Source organism: Falco peregrinus, chromosome 4 (assembly GCF_023634155.1).
Source record: "Falco peregrinus isolate bFalPer1 chromosome 4, bFalPer1.pri, whole genome shotgun sequence".
Taxonomy (NCBI): Eukaryota; Metazoa; Chordata; class Aves; order Falconiformes; family Falconidae; genus Falco; species Falco peregrinus.
In genome coordinates, this window is record NC_073724.1 from 96,788,147 (window position 1) to 96,794,146 (window position 6,000).

A 6,000-nucleotide genomic window follows, 5' to 3' on the forward strand; every position below is an offset into this window, starting at 1 on the left:
ATTTCTAATAGAAATTTTCATATATTTTTAAAAGGTATCTAAAGTCTTAATTTTGTTCTAGGAGGTACACTGTTCTTTCAGAAAACTTGTGTTTATCAAACTGGTGATTATCAAAACAATTCCAAGACTTTCCAGTGATTTCACAAGGCAGCTGATCAGCTTCACTGTATAGCTGCTCGGATACGTGAGGCCTGTACTGTATCAGTAGTCAAAGAACCTCTGAGAAAAGTCAGATATGTACGTTTAAAAGATGATACTGTTAATTTTTTTGGTAGTATCAAAAGCTTCAATTATTAAATCATTATAGAAATGGAAAGACATTTTTATCATCATGAAGGAAATTTTTATCTTGCTGTTGATTTCCATAGGTTCAGGATTTTGTCTATAATGTACGAAGAAACTTCAACTTACTAGATTTAAATCTTTACTAAATTTACAATATATTTAGTCGTATAGTAGAATACTCATTCTTGGCCATTGCTAAATGTTACAGAAGCACCCTCAGGTAAAGAGTCATTGCTTTCCTCTCCCTTTTTTTTCCCAGCTTTAATTTATCATAGAACATCATATGCTGTATGTCCTTGACATCATTCATCAATATAATATGATGTTCTCTGTTCCCCTAATGGTGTCAGTCATCCTGTGATTTCAGAATAAAGGGATTGTCCAAAGTCTGTTTCCAACAATCAAATACTGTGGATTAATCTTTTATGTAAACTTAATTATTTCCTATTAAATGTATAAAATATGGTAAAAATAGGGCTATTTAGATCTTATGCATCAAAGAGTAAGCAGATTGCCTGTGATAATCAGAAAGAATGTCTTTCTTCATATGCAGTAACTGATAAATAGGTGGATGGTTAAGAACAGGGCTTTTTTCTTCAACCTGCAATATCAGATATTCAGCAGAGTTTGAAACAGGATTTGATCTGTTGATCTATTGTCTTCCTAATTTAGAATCCTGTATTTCTTAAACCTTGGAACTGTTTAGCAGGTAGCCAAGAAATTCACAGGCATGACAGAATGCATTGTTCAGCAATTTAGTCATCTCTGCATTAGGATTGCCAAGAAGGACATCAGATGCAATTAGCAAAATTCACACTTTGTCAGCATTGTAAAAATTATTTACAAGGTTTTATAGAAATGCTTTGAAGGTATTGAGCAGGAGATAAGCGTTAAGGAAGTAATAAGGGCTATTTTTCCTATTTAAAAGCTATTTAGAGCACTTCTTGGGCTTTTTTGTTCTGTTTCAAAGTATGTCCCATTTAAATGATGCTTTGTTCTTGATTTACCTGAATGTCATTTTTTATTTTTATATGTCATATAAGGAAATCCTGAACTTTAAAATCTCTCCATTAACAATGTATAACCTTAGAAACCTTGTTGCTGTAGTCAAATACTTAATATCAGAAAAGCTTGTTGTATGACTTCTCAGTGAAATATTAACCTGTGGAACCTTTCAATATAGCTCTGTAAAACTTTTTGAAAATCACATAGAAGACAGAGTGCCTCAGAAAAATGACTTAAAGAAAATAACAATATAGCTTTTTTTCCAGCTTTTATGATTATATTGCACAATATAGCTTTCTTCAGATCCTGCTTAGAGTCACTATTATGAACTTGTATGATATATTGGTTTATTTGGACTATGATTTCTAGGTATATTTGATAAACTATGTCCAGCCTCAGGAGCAGAGGGATTGTTTGTTTTATAAAAAGGAAATGTGAAGGTACAATCTAATGCAAATCTATGTAAATTCAAATTTTCCCACTGTTCTCAATGGATGTTGTTTCAGGCAGACTGTGTGTCATAAGTAGAGTAAAATTCCCACTGATTCTGTGGCTTTGAAAAGCCAGGAGATGGCTTTGAAAAATTTGGCTTAGGCAAGAATAGCAAAGACAACATACAGAAATACAGGTAGGAGATTTTTTTCCACCCATTCTTCCACCAGTTTCCATCCTGGTTCTCTTCCAACATATCCCAGGATATAATATAGTCCTGTATCTAACTCTAATGCATTCTGCTGCTTCCTCTGTGAGATAGTAGTGTTATGTACAGGGGAAGGTCTTTAGCCCCTTGCTGCTTCCCCAGCCTGGCAAGGTTCCATAATTACCAGTCTAGGCAACAACTGAATCCTTAAATCGCAAACCCCTTTGCCCGCGAGCTTGGGAACCATACTGATTTCAGTGTCTGGTAAACCTTGGCGCAACAAGAAAATAAGCCCAATTTTAGGCCAAATGAAATATCAGTTTATAATGTAATTTTGAAAAACTGCTGATATGTACAGTCTTAGGACCAATTAAAACCTCAACAGGAGTAATACCATGCTGTGTGAAAAGATTGCAATTGATGCTTCTATTTTTTACTGTAATTGTCTGAGAGCCTCAGGAGAATACACACCAGACTCTGAAGGAAAGTGCGTTTGTAAGCCCTATGAGCTGTGCCATAAACTAGTGTTTTGAACAGTGCAAGGATGTGAAAAAGAAAAACGACACTGCATGAGGCTGTGGATGAGAAAAACAAATTAGCTCTTTCTGCTATAGCTGCTGCTACTCACATACTCACAGGTTTGTTTTTGTTTAAAAATAACCTAAAATGCTTTTTTTATTTTTAAAAATAAATTACTGCTTGTAAAAAAGCTCAGGAGGTAGATGTTTTATAATCATGGCTGACACAAGAATAATATACAGCATGAGCAGCTTCCTACTGTGGCAGAATTAAAACAGTAACAAAAACTTGAGTACTAGGGTATAGGACAGAACAGCAGGAGATCTTATTGCATTGGCCTGCATCATCAGGTCATTTCTTCCTAGGTAAAGTGACACAAATCTAGTTACAACTCTATGTTCCTCTAGTCTCTGCCTTACCTCCCCAAGCCAAGCTGGGGAGACCCTCATTACAATCAGAGAAGGTAGCATGTTGTGGGCCCTTTGAGTTCCTTGTTCTGCTGTCCTCTCTCTGGAGTAAGGTATCAGACTAGCATGATTCAGGGAGGGTTTTATGATGTGGATTCTTGTCAACAATCAAGGGGAGGAGTCCATCAAATTCCTTTTAAAACCACCATATAAATACCGAATTTTGGTAATTTTGAGCTAGATTGTTCCTGGTCCTAACTACCCTGAAAAGATGTAAATGATCTGCCTTGGTGTTCTTATGCTTCCAAGATTAAAATAATCTCATAACAATATGACTGCTATTATAATCTTGGTGAATACTGACCACATTTTAAAGGGTCCAGTGACATATCATATTTTCTAGAGCAGCCAATCCTTCCTAAGTGAGAAAGGTAGTAGTCACACAACAGCTGACAATGCAGAGGGAGAACTAATCTGCATTGCCTGCTGTTTCCACATATCTGGTGAGTTAGCAGGGTCAGATTATTTCCCTGGTTCAAATCTTGGTGACTACAAGGACAATGTGTAGTCCTTATTAAAAATATAATTGGTAGTCCTATATATAATAAATGATCACTAATGGTCCTAGGAAAGAAAACAGCTAACTTTCTTCAGGAATTTTTTTTTTTCTTCATTACATGGAATCAAATTGTAAGATTTTTGTCAGCTCCTACAGGAGATCTTTAACTTTCTGCTTCATTACTCTAGATTTTGTTCTTGCTGCCATTGGTTAATGGTAAACAAGATATCTGCATCTCTTATCCAGGCTACTTACTTGATTTTTTTTCCCCCTCAAAACCATCTCATCAATCATACTATTAAATGAACATTATAAAAATAGAAATAAATGTAAGGAACTGTCACGTAAACTCAATACAAAAGCAGCTAACATAGAAAAGTCGGAGATACTTCAGTATATTTAATTTATCATTTTAAATATGTAGTATATAAATGTTGTTCCAAGTATATTGCTTAAAATCTATTGAAATGCACACTGGTTTGTTTTATTTTTCCCTGTGACTTCCAGCAATTCCAGTAGATTTGTCTATGTGCTTAGTCACTTTAGAAACAAAAGTGAGCCATATCTTTTGTACACATCTTGTTTAGCTCCTTGTTTTCATTAGCAATTTGTCAAGTGCTAGAAATTCAGAGATTTTTCTTATAACAAGTAGTCACAATTCCTGAAAGCACTTGATGTTTTAAGTTCTCAGTTTACTTTGGAAATGGGACCTAAGGAATCTAAGCCATATGGATATCTGAGAATTTTCTTCCAGCTCACTCTTTTTTTAGTTATGTCACAGAGAAATAACAAAGGAACCACTTCCTTTAAGCGCTGAGTGTGTTTGTTTAGCCAAGAATAATCAAACTCTATAATACAAAAATTTATCCCTGTAAATGTGGCATTTTCATATTCTCTTTCTTATTTCTTGTGGCTTTTCAGTTCAAATTATTAAATCAAATATTAAAAATATTTTTGTTCCTCCTCTGATAGATTACATGCAAAGTATTGCTTCGATGACATGGCTAAAATAGCATATATGTGAGGACAGCTATATTTATGTCACAAGATGACATCATTGTTTGGGTGTCTGCCACATTCTACAGCACTGAGACTTTCTCCACTGCAAGACTTAGTAATTTGTTTCAGTGATGGACCACACATTTGTACCTAATCAGGTTCAGGAAGCCAGAGACTGAGGTAACGCTGGAACTGTTGTATAACAAGGGGTCTTCCCACACTTTCAAGCAGTCCTGCCCAGTTTGGTGCTGCTAGCCAGGAAGTTCACAATTAGGATCTTGAGTCAAAAAGCAAAAAGCTGTCTATGCACCTTCAGTAGAACTGTTGAATAAGGAACATGCTAAAATTGGGGGCAACTGAAAGTATTTGCTGATTTTGCCTTGATCTGTTAGCAGTTTTATTCATTCCTGAAAATGCAAGAAAAGCCAAAGCAGCACGCTTCTAAAAAGGAAACATTCACTAAATAACATTCTCAGCTTGAAATCACCAAGCTTGTATTTTTCAACTGCTTAATCATTATTCCTTTCAGTCAAAGAAATTTTGTAGGTTCATCCAAACTATTTTTCCAGCTTTTCATCTGACAAGAAAAAAATCAGGTTTGCTTGTTTGTAGCTTGATTCAGGTTTCTGTTTAGGTCAGCAACCTCAAAAATCAGTGATCTGCATAGTTCTGTGAACTTCTGTTAAAAAGAATTACAAATGGGTACAAAAAAAGTATACCTGGCTCACGAAGCTGGACTATGACTGCATCTAGCATTGCTGGCCAGGGTGCAACTTGTGATGCTTTGGCATCCATACAGATTCATTTACCTGGGAGTCAGGGTGCTGGGGTCTGTGGCTGGAGCGCAGCAGGTGTTGTTCCTGCAGGGGTCTGAGACTTGCATGGACCTTGGACCTGGACCTGGGAGCTGCAAATCACTTCCAGATCCAGGAATACAAACTAACTGCACTAGATCTAATGACGGTTTAAAAGCTACAATCTGGAAATACCAGTTGCAAAAATCAGCTAGAAAAATACACCTTGCTGCCCTGATGACAAGGTTGTTTTTATAACGCGAGCCAAGTTTTAAGAATTAAGATTCAAACCCCTCATGTTAACGAAATTCTTTCTACATTTTATTTTAAATATGGATTTTGCAGACCTATTTCTCCCCATGCGGCTCGTTGCTCTCCTAGGGGCGGTTTCACGCTGCCCCCCAGCTCTGGGCTCTGCCCTGTAAGAAGGCAGCAACCCACGAGGTGGCAGAGCTCGCCTTGGAGAGCAGCCTTCAATGACAAAACTCTTGTTTTGCTAGCAAAGCTCCCTTCCCCGCGTTCTTCCGCTTACTCATCGATTTCAAGTGTAGCTTCCTTTTAGCACATAAATCAAAATTTCCTTAGAATAATAAAGTAAAAATATTCAGCCATATGTAGAAATGGAGATCAGGTTTTATATTGCTCTTGATTCAAAGGTTCTTTCAACAAAATAGGAATTTTTGTCTATCTTTGTTTACATCCACAGTTTCAAACTAGTTGAGCAAGTTGTAATTTGTTTAACCCATTATAAATTTAACTCAGTTTCAGTGTTTGTCTGAAAACTTGAAGACA